Below are 13776 nucleotides of genomic sequence, written 5' to 3'. Positions count from 1 at the left end.
CTCCGAAACTGTCATTAATGTCTTGACATCTTAAACTGAGGGAAACAGAAGTGATGACGCTAATGTTTTTCATCCCAGGCCAAAACAAAGGAAGAAATGATATCATTCTTCCACCTACACACTCATGTTCTTTTTCTCACGTGTTGTTTTATCTTCTCTCTCTGTTTCTCTCTCCCCCCCCACACATGTGTACTCTGGGGCCAGCCCCGTGGCCGAGTGGTTAAGTTCATGAGCTCCGCTTTGTCAGCCCGGGGTTCACTGGTTTGGATCCTGGGCGCAGACCTACACATTTCTCGTCAGACCATGTTGTGGCAGCGTCTCACATAGAAGAACTGGAAGGACTTACAGCTATGATATACAACTACGTACGGGGGCTCTGGGAGGAAAAAGAACTCCTCTGAACTGCAAACAAATGACTGTTGCCCTGAAATTGATCTCTGGGCATTGTGTACTCGGTCCCTTGATATTCGCTGCCAGCAGCAGAACCAGAGCCTTTCGTCTTGTTCAGGAGGAGCAGCTCTAAGGAAAGGGTGACCACTCCTCTCATGAGGGTCTGTTAGGGGAGGAGTGGGCTTCTGTGGGGATTTGGACTTGTATTCACTCATTTAATGAACACAGAGAGTCCTCTCATCTCAAGATACTTCTGTTCTCTCATTTCAAACAGAGAGAATTAATATTCACTTCTTATCTTTCATACAATAAAATGCAGATTAATAAAAGAATAAACAGTTGGGGATGGCAAATTCAAGATTGAAACACTTTGCAAACACCCATTATCTTCTAATCTAATTACCGGCTATGGTGGAATTGAAGTCAGAATTTAAGACAGTGATGGAGTGCGATGTTGGGAAGTGTTAGAGTCAGAAGGCCTGGCTACGCCCTGGTGTAGCCATCAGATCTGGATGGACCTGGGCTGTGTCTTCACTTTACAATGACGGTACAAATGTCTATTTCACAGCAACATTTTAGTATTAAATTCGCTAACACATGGGAAACCCCTAACCTGGAGCCTGACACAGAGCAAGGACTCAGCAATTTGTTTCTTTTTCCCAGAAGGGAGGAGTAGAGAGTAAAGGGCAAGAATGGAAGGAGGAGATGCCATGAGGGGTTGAAACACAAGTTGTTTTAAATGGGTCCTTACCAACCTGATGTTCAAATTCAGTTAAAACTCTCGGAAGCAAGCAAGCACACCATCCAGTCTACTTTAAGGCCAATTTTTCTCAGCAGACATAGCTTTTTTAAAAAACATATCAGGGAGTTATTTTTTTAAATTACCGAACTCTAAATATTCTTTTTCGAGGTAGAAATAATACTGGAGTCGTTTTTTATAAGAAGGTGAACCTTAATAATAGTATTTTATTTTCCCCGAAGGAAACCAATATAAAGAGCTTCAGTGAATACATTACACTGCTAATCAGTTTTCCCCCTTCTCTCTCATCCCACTCGCTCTTCCTACCCAAAGACTGACGGTGACCAAGTTTTGAAAGTATTTGGATCACAAAGGTGCTGGCTCGGGCGCTGCAGTGAGCTTCTGTGAATCCTCCACCCCTTAGACGCAGGGGCTCTCTGGCTGCCCCCAGGTGCTGGCCCAGAGGAACACCCTGTGCCTCCTCACTGCCAGGCTCGCCTGCTGTCTCCCCCCACCCGGTGGGTGTGCCGAGAGGGCAGCAGGAGTAAGAATTCAAATGACTCAGAGAAGAAGCATCATTGCTACTGGGGCCTGAGAACCAGGGAGCGTCACCTTCCTACAAACACTCTAGTAAGTTGGGATTTTATCTGAAGACGGGGGAAATTAACACACATAACTCAAATGTTTGTGTGTATTAAACAGAAGACTTGGGCGAAAGGGTCCAATGCGGTGTTCAGCACAGAGAGCGTGCTCATGTGCCCCCCAGGCTCCAGACCCAGCCTCAGATTCTCTATGCATTCTCTTGGCAAATAGTGCGGAAAGGCTATTGGGTTCCTTGTATGTTTCCACACATTATTTTATGTAATCCTTAGGGTGGTTGGCTAGGGTGAGATGTTTTCCTCTGGTGTAAAATTTAAGGGGAGAGTGCCAAAATACCCATCCTGACTCAGTAATCAAGATAAATAATATTTCAATGAATCTTAAAGAAATACAAATTAATGCACACATCTATGATGAGAAAATATCAAGATTTTAAATAAAGACAGGATATCTGTGTTAGCGATTTTTTTCTCTGGCCTCAGTTCCTAAATGGCTGGGCATGGCACTGCTCATCTTCTTGTACCCTAGAGGGAGGGCCGTTCCGTAGACTGGGAGTCAAAAGAGATGCATAACTTACTCCAGTAAGTGGTGGAGAGGGACTCGAACCCAGGATCCCACTGTCTGTGTTCTTTGTCATAAGACTGTAGCCACCTGCCTTGTTTTGGGGACAGCTATCTCAGGACCACAACACTGCCTTCTTCAAAGAATTTCTTAATATGTATTACCAGGCAGCTGGTACCTTTGCCTCTGAAATAACCACTTTTCAGAGGTGCTAGAAGGAGATCATTTGCGAAGTGCCCTGAGGGTATAAATCACCATGTGGCCCTAAAATTGTCTTGTTGGGGTGGAGGTGGGGTGGCGTGAGCAAAACATTTACTTCGGTGTGAGTGACAAACGCCCTGAGAAAGAATTAGCCTGACTTCGAGTCCTTGGAGTCGTGTAACCCTCATTTTAAACCTCTCACTGGCAGAGTGGTTTTCTCAGGACCAAAGGCTGCCCAGGAATCGGTTAGTTAATGTGAAAACAAATTAACGATTCCATTCTGAGAGCAACAGTAGGTAACGGTGTTTACAAACTCAGCTGAAGCTTTTTCACGCTGTATTTTTTATTGCAAACGAGCCTCTAAAAATCTGAGTTTGTTTGCAGCACAGCAGGTTGACTGAAGGAGAGGGGAGGCCAGGGGACTGGCGGCAGGAAGGCATTCCGGGTTGTTGCCAGGACCCGTTTCCGGGTGCTTGGTGTAGAACTGGTCCCGGGTCGGGCTAGACGCAGGATGGCCACACCCGCTGCCCGTCTTCATCGCTGCACGCACACTGCCACCTATGGAGCTGGAGAGGCAAGTCAGCCCCGGGGGCCCTGCCCTTTCCTTCTGCAGAGACTGGCCTGGCCTTGTGATGGAGCAAATCCAGCGCCAGTCCCTGGATGGGATTCCTACAGAGGCCTCTCGATCATTATTATAACAAAGGCTTAATCTTTTCTTGGGCAATTGAAGGCGTGCTAAAAACCAGGTCTCACTCTACCAGCCTTATCCAGCTAACCCTATCTCCTTCCGGAACAGAGACTCTGCACTCTGTGCGCTAGTAATTTTCCCTCCCCAGATGCATCTTTAGGGCCTAGTAAATTCAGCTTATTCGCCAAGCTCTGCCCTCCTTGCTCTCCCACTGATCGCTATCATAAAAAAATTGTTCTGTTTATTGACCACTCCCCAGGCGCCAGGCTCAGGGCTATACGTTTTACATGCATCATTTTGTTTTACTTCTCCCAACCCCTTAAAGCTAGGTGCTAGTATTGTCTTCATGCTACAGATAAGGAAACAGGCTTAGAAACATTATGTAAATTTATCCAAGGTTGCTCAGCTAGTGAGCAGTGGTGTCAGATTTTAAATCCAGGGCCCACATCCTCACTCCCTTAAATTACATCCCCTATGAGATTCTGATCAGACCTCATTCAACTTTCATGTATTGAGCATCTTCCCAGACTGAGGGCTCTGCTTAGGGCTTGCACATATTTTATCTTGTTTAATTCTTACAACAGCTCCGTAAAGTACATACAGATAATAAGACTATTTTACAAATAAATAAAACTAGGCTCAAAGAAGTTAATAGTTTTCTTCTGTTGGCCTTGTGCCTGGATGCAATGCCTGGAGTTGGGTAAGATACTTGAGCCACTGAATTAAGCAGCCACTTGGAGCAACGCTACCTCTGGATTCTTTGTCATGAGAAATGGTAGATAAGCTTATTTTTTAAAGACTTGACTTAGGGTTTGTGTTACTTGTGTAAGATACCAGCTGATATAACTGGGATTCAAACACAGGTTTACGAGACTCCATGAGCTATTGGACATGTTTTCTAGGCCACCATCCTGACTTGTAATATAAAATTATTACACAGTTGCAGGTTTTCAGGGGTAAGGAGACTGTTCCATGTGGAATCGTGTGGTAGAAAGAATCAGGAGGCCGAAGTTTCATCCTGACTTTGCCTTAGGTTGCTCACTGACTCACCAGGAGATAAGACACAGACGAATGAAGTAGGAAGAAAGGTTGAGTCCTAACATGGAATGGTCAAGACAGTGAATGCCTTGAAAAGTCTTAGAAAGAGTAGAAATTAAACGAGTCTGACTAACAGGTATTCTGCCAAGCTGAAAGATCCAGATAAAACAAAGAAATGGCCCATCCTTATTAACAGAATCCACTTTATACTAAATTCTGCATGAGTGTTCATTCCGCCTTGCATCCAGCCCCATCTTCAGCCCAGGGAAATGAGCAATGTCATTGGGTAGAATAGAGAAAGGGGACCACTTCTTGCTGTGAATGGGGGGACGGCATGCACAGGTTTATAAAATGAACAGCCTATTTAATAATACCTTGTTACCAATTTTCAAAGAAATCAGATTCAATAAAGTTTACTTCACAGTGTAACCACACAGAACAGAGTAATCTTTCTTCAGTGATTGAGCAAAATTTCTCCCTTAGAACTGTGCAGAGTTGCAGGTCAACTGTGATCCTCATTGCAGGGCATTATTGGAAAATAATGGTTTCAGGTTGATGGAGTGCTAAATACACCAGCTTTGACCTGATAATAATTGCTGGGAGCACGTTTGAATAGCTTGAGCTAATCAGCCGGTAAACATTACTTGTGCATACCTCTAAGTAAGTGGCTTTCATAGCGTTGCTTCTAGGGAAGTAGGCCCTGCAGAACTGGCGGGCAGAAAGGTGGTGGAGAGTTGTATTTCATGACAAGCTCCTTTCTTTAGATAACTCATATTACTGCCTTGTGCCTGCCTTCATTTATCTGTTTATAGAATGGGGTGCTAAGATATGTTTCCTTGCTTCCTAGAAAGTGGTAGAGGGTAATTTTGTCTGTAAAGTAGCTTGAGATATAGATAGCGTGTGAAGATGTGAATTTACCTGTTACTATTTATTTTCTTTGGATGATGAGGCCATTCTGAAATAAATTGCTTCAGTTCCTCACCCTGCAATTGAGTGGCAAATAAGTAATAATGATGGTCTAAGGTGGGAGTTTTAGGCTTACAAAATCAACAGAGATCTGGGTCAGTATCTCACCAAAGTGTCGTCTCCAGGTGGTCTTCAGAGTCCCTGGAAAGGGCTATATTATTTAAAATACATATGTGTGTGGCCCACCCAAACTGCCAAATCAGAATGTGGGGGTTAGGGCCCGGGAGTCTGCCTTTAACGAGTTCCTCTGATGCGTCTTGCGCATACCGAAGTTTGAGAGCCGCTGCTTTAGTCCTTGGAGAACAAAGTAGCACAAAGCTTGAAGGGCAATCTGTGTATCATGGGACATCGGTACAGGATATTGTATGGAAGGCTCCTTAACCTACTTCCGCACATGGTTCTTCAACCCGAGTGAGGAGGGCTCCCCAGTGAGCCCGGGGCTCTGTGCAATCTGATTCCCTCAGCTGTGGGGAAGCACAGACTCTCCCACTAACCCAGGGAGCCTCACCCATCCTTCAAAACTCAGCGCGACCATCGCTTCCTCTGGGCAGCCTCACCTTTGTTACTCTCATCTCTGGTATAATGTTGTTTGTTATTCTAAAAATTATTTTTATTGGGAAATTTCCCCCACCTCATTCTTTCTGTCTTCCTTCCTTCCTTCCTTTCTCTTTCTTTCTTTCTTTCTTTTTCTTTCTTTCTTTCTCTCTTTCTCTCTTTCTGTCTTCCTTTCTCTTTCTTTTTCTTTCTTTCTTTCTTTCTCTCTTTCTTTCCCTTCCTTCCTTCCTACCTTCCTTCCTTCCTTCCTTCCTTTCTTTCTTTCTTTCTTTTTCCTCTCCCTCTCCAGCTCTCTCTCTCTCTCGCACTCTCTCTCTCTCTCTCTCTGGCTCTGTCTCTGTCGCTCTCTCTCTCTCTCCCTCTCTCTCTCTCTCTCTCTCTCTTTCTCTCTTTCTTTCTTTCTTTTCTTCCTCCCTCCCTCCCTTCCTTCCTTCTTTCCTTCTTTCTTTCTTTCAGATTGGCCCTGAGCTAACACCTGCGCCAATCTTCTATTTTATGTGGGATGCCGCCACAGTGTGGCTTATGAGTGGCACTAGGTCTGTGCCAGGGATCCAAACCTGCAAACCCTGGGCCACCAAAGCAGAGTGCACAAACTTAACTACTATGCCACTGGTCCGGCCCCCTAAAAATTATTTTTAATTATCCTAAAATATAATAACATAAAGTTTACCATCTTAACGTGTTTTAAGTGTACAGTTCAGTGACATTAAGTACATTCAGATTCTTCTGTAACCGTCACTGCCATCCCCCTCCAGAACTTTTCATCTTTCCAACTGAAACTCTGTACCCGTTAAATACAAACTCCCCACCCCCTCCTTCCCCCACCCCCTGGCAACCTCCACTGTACTTCCTGTGTCTATGAATTTGACTCCTCTAGGTATTTCTTATAAGTGGAGTGATGCACTATTTGTCCTTTTGTGTCTGGCTTATTTCACTTAGCATAATGTCCTCAAGGTTCCTTCATGTTGTAGCGTGTGTCAGAATTTCCTTTGTTTTTAAGGCTGAATGATATTCCAGTGTATGTGTATGCCACATTTTGTTTATCCATTCCCCTGTTGATGGACACTTGGGTTGTTTCCACCTTTTGGCTGTTGTGGGTAATGCTGCTGTGAACTTGGGTGTAGAAATATCATTTTGAGACTCTGCTTTCAATTCTTCTGACCATTATACTTAGAAGCCCAATTGCTGCATCATATGGCAATTCTACCATTAATTTTTGAGGAACTTCTATGTTGTCTCCCACAGTGGCCCTTTGGTGTAATTTTACATTGATTTGTGTAAATATTTGATTGTCTTCCCACCCGCGAGAGCAGGGATGCTGTTTATTTTTGCCACCTTGTCTCCTGTATCTGGTATCTAGAACAACAATGCGTGGGGCAGAGTAGTCACTGAAATATCTGATGAATTAATGAATGAGTCAGCCACATGTGAACGTGGCATTGTAGAGAGACTCAGTCTCTGAACTTAATGCGTTTACAAATTAGCTGGTGAGACATGACGCACACAAGGCAGAGAGCAAATAAAGGAAGGATATAATTATGTACTAAACTGTGGTTCTGCTTTTGAGCATAGGAGGGGTTGAGAGAAGGCGAGATTTTTGTGGGTGGAAACAGTCAAGGAAAGATGGGTAGGCTTGGAATAGAAGGGAAGAAGGCAATTTAGGGAGAGGAAACCATCTCCCCACCCTCCCTAGCTTTATTGAGACATAACTGACAAATAAAAATTGTATATATTTAAGATGTACACCTTGATGTTTTGAAATATGTATACATTGGGAAATAATCACCATAATTAAGCTAATTAACATATCCGTCATTTCACATAGCTTCCTCTTTTTGTGTGTGGTGGGAGCACTTCGGATCCACCCTCTCAGCAGATTTGGAGTCTACAATACAGTGTTGTTAACCATAGTCACTGCGCTGTGCATCGTACCTGCGGAACTTATTTATCTGGCGTGGCTCCAACTTTGTACTCTTTGACCAACATCTCCCCACTTCTTCCTCTCCCAGGCCCTGGCAGCCACCGTTCTGCTCTCTACTTCTATGAATTTGACTATTTTAGACTCTACATGTAAGTGAGAGCATACAGTATTTTTCTTTCTGTGTCTGGCTTATTTCACTTAGCATAGTGTCCTCCAGCTTCATCCATGTTGTTGCAAATGGCAGGATTTCCATCTTTCTAAAGGCTGAATGATATTCCATTGTATGAACATTTTCTTTATCCATTCATCCATCAGTGAACACTTAGGTTGTTTCCATGTCTTGGCTGTTATGAATAATGCTTCAATGAACATGACTGTGCAGATATCTTTTTGAGATAGTGATTTTATTTCCCTTGAGTATATACCTAGGAGTAGAATTGCTAGATCATATGATATTCCTATTTTAACCTTTTTGAGGAACCTCCATACCATTTTCCATAGTGGCTGCACCAATTCACGTTCCTACCAACAGTGCACAGGGGAAGAAACAGTCTTCATTTGTGATTCTTTCTTGGGGGCCTATGTTGGAGGGCTGGGCGCAAGGTTAGCTAAGGAGTCTGAAGACATCAGCCTGGGGACAACAATATGCAATGTGCTTTAGGAGCGGGCCCAGGAGGTCCCAAGCAAGCTATTCCATAGGTTACTGCAGTGGGGATCCAGGAAGCAGCCCCACTTGACCATTAAGCAGGCGGGTAGTGCAGGGGGATCTATCATCTCTTTCCAGGAGGTACGGCAAAAGTCCACACCCTGGCTGAGGGCCTGGCTGAAGCAAGGCATGGCCCAGTCTACCAGGGCTGGGGGCTTAGGCAGGCTCTGGGGATGGGTTTGGAGGGGAGCACAGCTTCATCCTAAGAACTCAGATGTAAGAGGAAAATCAGCACCGAAATGTATGAGCTGGCCTTCCTTAGCCCTGAAACACCACAACTTGATGAACTAAAAAGGATTCTTCCTGCTAAGGGGCTGCAGCCACAAAAGTCTTTTGTTACCCTTTTTGGATTCTGGAGCCAGGAGGCTGAGTCTGGAGGAGGGAGAGGCCAGCCAGCTGTGGGGAGGGGGAGAAAGAGGCAGAGGAGGAGGAGCTGGTGACAGGAGCAGTATGAAAACGGGGAATGAGATGGGATAGTGGCCCAACTGGCTGAGAGGGCAGGAATGGGCTGCAATGGAGCCAAGGCGAGATACAGGCTTATGTTGAGGCAGGATGGGGGGCCTGGAAGTCAAGTGGAGGCATTCTCCTAGTCCACTTTCCTCCTCCTCGTGTGAGGAGAAAGAACATCGATGTTCTAATATTTGAGCTTAGAATTCCTAGGGGAGAGAACAGTCTTATTTAACAAAGACTTTGATGGACCAATCTGGTTGTGAAAAAATAGAACTCAGGGCCCCTGTGGCCAGGGCCAGGTATGAGTCAGTTAATTTGCTCTGCCAAAGAAATGAACAGATATTTTTGGTTTGAGGAGTGAGAAAGCTCTGGAAGAACTCTAGGGGAAAAGGGATGTTGGAGTTTAGGTTTTCCAGGAAGCAGATGCTGAGGCAGAAGATCGTGTCCGGGAAGTCTATTAAGGAGAGTGCTTAGGGTCAAGACTGTGGGAGGCTGAGCTGGGCCATACAATCTCAGGGAAACTTTTGCACAGTCTAGGGCTATACTGGCATGTCAGAGTTGTTCCCAGTTGGTCTAAAATGGCTGGGCCTTCATATGCCCTCCTCCATCAGTCACTGGTCATGGGCTTCCTCAGAAGGTATGGCCTTGGGCCGGGTGCAGCTGAGGCAGACCGTAGAGGAGATGACAGCTGGAGGTTGTCCTCTCACAGCATTCTCGGCAGCTGGTCCTTCTTTGAAGGGAATCTGGGCTGAGCATCTACATGTCCAACATGGGGCCTTGGGCCTTTGGGACTAGATGCAGATGCTGGGATGGTCATTAGGTTTTACACTATATGTGGGATAGGTGTATGAACTGATTTATAACTATGGTGTGAAGGGCAAGGAAGCTCTAGCAAGGTAGCAGTCTTGGAAATATTAAGGGGCTAATATCTATCTGGGTTATTGTGGTAGCCAGACTTTAAGAAGGCTCCCAGTGATTCTTGGCCCCTGGTATTCAAATCCCTGCACAGTCCTCTCCCACACTGAATGGAGTTGACCTGTGTAATCAAGAGGATATTATGGAAATATGGTGTGTGACTTCTGAGGCTAGGTAAAAATAAGACATTGTGACTTCCATCTGGTTCTGTCTTGGATCATTTCCTCCAGGGAAACCAGCTGCCATGTGGTGAGGACACAAACAGTCATCTGGAAAGGTCTGTGAGGCAAGAAACTGATGTCTGCCAATAGCCAGGACCAACTCATCAACCATGAAATCGGGTCCTCCAGTCCCAGTCAAGCCTTCAATGACTACAACTCTGGCTGTCATCTTGACTGGAACCTCATAAGAGACCCATGAACTGTGAGCCAGAAAGACCCACCTAAGTTGCTCCTGAAACTGAGAGACAGTACATAATATGGCAATGTTTATTGTTGATTTAAGTCGTTAAGTTTTGTGGTCATTTGTTATCGATCAAGAGTGATAACTAGGGGCCGGCCCCGTGGCCAAGTGGTTAAGTTTGCGCGCTCCGCTTTGGCGGCCCAGAGTTTCACCAGTTTGGATCCCGGGCGCGGACACGGCACCGCTCGTCAGGCCACGTTGAGGCGGCATCCCACATACCACAACTAGAAGGAGCTGCAACTAAGATATACAACTATGTACCAGGGGGATTTGGGGACATAAAGCAGAAAAAAAAAAAATATTGGCAACAGTTGTTAGCTCAGGTACCAATCTTAAAAAAAAAAAAAAGAGTGATAACTAATACATAATATAAAACTTTTATTTTTGATGATTATCTCAACTCTCCACCCCACCCCCAAATACACACTAATGTGTTGTACCTGGGGAGAAGTGTGTCCCTTTTCTTCCAGACGCTACTGAGTGCTGCTTCAAGAACACTTTTCAAAGGTTCCTGTGCACTAAAGCAACCTAAAAACTGAATTCCAAATCTTTGAGTCATATGTATTTCTAACATCGACCAATCACATGGAAAAAAATCAGGACGTTCGCTTGTCAGCATAAGGTATTAGTTCAATTCCCATGCAATTCTTTTAAACTTTTGACTTTATTTTATTAAAATTAAAAAAATAAACATGGACAGATACAATACGCCAGTATATTTACAACAGAATTTTTAAAGATAGTATTAGATGGGGTCAGCCTGGTGGTACAGTGCTTAAGTTCACGCACTCTGCTTTGGCAGCCTAAGGTTCGTGGGTTCAGATCCCAGGTGCAGACCTACACACCACTCATCAAGCCATAGTGTGGCGGTGTCCCGTGTGCAAAATAGGGGAAGACTGGTGCAGATGTTAGCTCAGCAACAGTCTTCCTCAGGCAAAAAGAGGAAAATTGGCAACAGATATTAGCTCAGGGCCAAGCTTCCGCACACACACACACAAAAGATAGTATTAGATAAAATGCAAAATGTAAATTTTGTGCACCAGAACTTTAACTTATGAGTGATTATCATGCCTGATTGTTCATCACTGATTGGTAGACCAATTGGACCACAAATGGATTCAAACAATGAAAATATCCAAGCTGGTCACACACACAATGGTGTTTATACCAGCAATTGATAGCTAAGCTGTCATGGTAGTAGATGACAGGCTGCCAATGATGGAACAATAGAAAAAAAAATGAATTATCCATTGTTAGTAATAACTAATAAATTAATAAGATCACACACATTCTCAAAATGTCTGTGAATAAGAAGAAAGAAAAAAAGGCGGAAAATAGAAATCAAGTTTTTCAAATTGCCTAAGCAGTTTATTTTGCAGAAACAAAACTTGTCACATGTATGGCTTTACCCAAGATGGTGTTCTCTCTCTCTAAAGCAGCTTTAAATGCTAAGGTTGGACAGTGGGGATGAATCCAAAGGCAGAACAGTTTCTTGGAGAAAGGGTGAGTTAAGACCAAGTAGTATTATCAGAAGACTAAAAGTATCAATAATCCAGCGAAGTCTGAGATGGTATTAATGCAGTCCACGCTCCAGCCAGGGACCAGCATCAGGGACATCCGAGAAGACTTCCTCATCCAGGCGACTGTGATTCAGAGGCAGAAAATCCAGTCCACAGGATGGGCCTCCCAACTGTTTTTGCCGGGACTTCACCAGCTCTCTGGTCCACTACCTGGTCCCTAGAAACTTCTTGTCCACAGGCATGCTGCATAGCCCTATCCCTCCAAGTCCAGGGGCAACTCCCAAAGACCCAGTGAGAAGGCTGGGGTCTCTAGGCTGCCTTTTATAAGTCCCTGCCACACCCCAAGAGACTGCTGTTCTCTGGCCCCTGAAAACCCACCTGTGAGGGTTGGAACTCTCTCTACCCAAGCAAAGGAGGCCCCTCCAACTGGGACCTCCTCCCTGCCAGCTGTGGGCACTCTAGCCCCTGAGCTCTCTGGCAGTTTATAGCTCTTTTCAAATTCCCGGCGGTAGTCTTGATATTTCAGACATCCAGCCCACTTGGTCACCAGCTCAGACCAAGTTCCCATGAAAGGGGAAGGTAGCTCCGTGGGGAAGATTCTGCTCTGTGCTACACAATGATCCTCCTCCCCTGACCCAGCTCCTGTGATGAGGACTCAGGTCCGTCCTCCTTTAAGGAGAGCTCCCTTTCCTTTCCTTTCAGGAGACTCGGGGTCTACATTCTTCTCCTCTCCTTTGTATGGGCACCTTAGTACTTACACCCAGGGATGTGACCTCTGACCTCTACGTCCCTTTTCACTTTCTCTCGAGGGGCACTTAGAAAGAGGAGGGACATCCCAGAGTTCTGAGGTGAGATTGAAGGTTAGATTAACTCAAGTTGCCAGGCTAGACTTATTTTAAGGGAAAGAGCCCCCTTTTATTTTTTTCTTCCTCAGGCTCCTTTCCAAAGCATTGTTTGTAGCTATTGTGTCTAAAAAAAATGAAAAGTACTGATTCTAAGCCTGTCTGTTGCAAAAGGTCTAAATTTGTCCTGGGAACGGGGATTACGAGATAGAACAAGCCCGGGCAAAGAATTTATAGTCTCATGTGGTCCAAAAACAAGTCAACGAGCAGTCCTAATGTGATCTGAATGAGGTATTTCTTTCTTTAGAAAGCATCCAGGGGCCCCAGGATAAAGTTCAAGGTCGCAGGTCAGTGCACAGGGCTCCTCACGACCTGACTCCACCCAGCTTACCAAGTGCACCTCCTCTACGCACAAGTAAGTGATCTCCAGGTTCTACAATGACTTTGATTGTGTTGCTCCCCCTGCCTTGCATGATGGTTAATTTTGTGTATCAACTTGACTGGGCTTGGAGATGCTCAGATAGCTGGTGAAATATTATTTTTGGGTGTATCTGTGAGGGTGTTTCTGGAAGAGATAGTATTTGAATTGGTGAACTGAGTAAAGCAGATGGCTCTACCCAATGTGGGTGAGCATCATCCACTCCTGTGAGGACTCAAATAGAACAAAACTGCAGTGGAAGGGCAAATTTGCTCTCTGTTGAGCTGGGATCCCCATTTTCTCCTGTCCTGCTTCTTTGGCTTTTGGACTTCTAGTGACTCACACCATTGGCTTTCCTGCGTCTCCAGCTCGCACACGGCAGATTGTGGGACTTCTAGGCCTCCATAACCATGTGAGCTAATTCTTATAATAAATCTCCTTTTCTATATATCTTATACATCCTACTGGTTCTGTTTCTCTGGAGAACCCTGACTAATACCCCTTGAGTGCCTTTCTCCTTTGACTCCACTTGTGAGCTCCTATTTATCCTTGACGAGGCAGGTTAAATGTCACTGCCCTAGTGACACTTCCCGAGATCCTTCCACAGAGAGTTAGTAACTCTGTCTGTTCTGCTCCCACTGTGTCTATTCCTTGTATAGTTGCAGCATAATGATTTATTTAGATGCCTTGCTGGCCCGATAGACTATGAGCTCCTCCAGGATGAGCTTTATTCTTATGCATTCTCAGCACAAAACAGACACTCAATAAATGTTTGTAGAGAAAAATGAACAAATGAAAGAATGA

This window comes from Equus caballus, chromosome 2 (assembly GCF_041296265.1).
Source record: "Equus caballus isolate H_3958 breed thoroughbred chromosome 2, TB-T2T, whole genome shotgun sequence".
Lineage (NCBI taxonomy): Eukaryota > Metazoa > Chordata > Mammalia > Perissodactyla > Equidae > Equus > Equus caballus.
Note: the sequence above shows the minus strand (reverse complement) of the source record.